Genomic DNA, 1,489 nt, shown 5'->3' on the forward strand with positions numbered 1-1,489 from the left:
ATATTACTTTGATGTCTTCAACACATTCTCTCAATGTCTCAGGTGGTAATTGTTGAGGCCAGAGTTTTAAGCAGATTCAAAATGCTTTAGGTGTTCTTTTACCAGGATTGTACTCCTAGTGGATTATTAGAATTGCATCCTGCTGTGACTCTCAGAGTACCAGCTTCAGAAGTGGGCATGTGCTCTATGAGGAAGCTGGGCTTGGAAGCCCAGTGTAGCCTAGTGGGTAAACCTTCAAAGCCAGACTCCGTGACTTCAGATTCCCACTCTGCTTCTTACTCCCTGTGTTAATGTGGGCAACCGCTGCTTTTCCTCCTCTGTAAGATGGAACAATTGTAGCATATACTTCATAGGGGTGTGGTGGGCATGAAATTTGCTAGTAGAGGAGATGTTTCCAGAAAAGAGCTGACACATAGTGGCTGCTGATGAAATGTTATCTCCTGTTAGTATGATTATCAAACAATTTCGGTTCCTGTTGTCATTTAATAAGAATTCTGGAAGGAGACATGAGCCTATTTTTTGCTTAGGGATTCAGAAATATTAGGGACACATTTGGTACCACTCTCTTTGGTCTCTCTCTCCATGATGGTCACAACATGACAGCTGTAGCTCCAGTGATTTCGTCTCCATTCCAGAATGGGAGAAGGAGAAATAGGAGAATACAAGGGATAAGCCAGACAAGTTCATATCATAGCAAGGCACACTTGTCCAAGCCAAGGCAATGGCTTCCTTTTAAAGATCATTGGGTAGATCCACGTCACACAGAGCATCACCCGGGCTTTATGGCAGGTTGGACGATGAAGTCCTATTCTAGTTGGTTATATTGTAACTCAGAACAAAGCAAGAGGACTACTCAAACTGAAGGTGACGACAACGAACATTGGGCAGGCAACTTGCAAAATGCCAAAAACTGCCACTCCTTCCTAACCATGCTCATTCTATTCTGTCCAGCCTAGCACCGAGGTAAAGCAGAAGAGAAATTGAGCTTTGTCTCTTTGTCCACAGTGAAAAGTGTATGTTCTACAGCAAGCAACAGGTGGTGTTCTTCTGCAGCAACTGTAACATTATAAACACTTTTCTGTTGTAAGTTTAGCATTTTTGTGTGGTGGTCAACTCCTTCTGGATCTGAACTTTCTTGACACTATAATTATATTCTGGACCTCTCTTTTGTAGTTTCCCTTGAGGGCTTGTTGGATAATCTGGACACATTATTTGAAAATTATTGAGTAAGAGATCACCCTGATCCTTAGACTTGCTGTGATATTTCGTACAAACTTTCATTTTTTGAAAATACTTGTTCTGCCTGAGTATTTTTTTCATAGAGAATCTCGAGTAATGCAATATATCTATATCTACCTATATCTATATATCTCAAGTGGGCACATTCAATGTTCCACCTTCTATGCCTATGAGGAACTCCTCATAGATAGGCAGATAGTTTGAATCATGCATGCCCACCCCCAAAATATTAGCCTCAGTTAATACTTTC

This window comes from Mandrillus leucophaeus, unplaced genomic scaffold (assembly GCF_000951045.1).
Source record: "Mandrillus leucophaeus isolate KB7577 unplaced genomic scaffold, Mleu.le_1.0 Scaffold1904, whole genome shotgun sequence".
In the NCBI taxonomy this organism is placed as follows: domain Eukaryota; kingdom Metazoa; phylum Chordata; class Mammalia; order Primates; family Cercopithecidae; genus Mandrillus; species Mandrillus leucophaeus.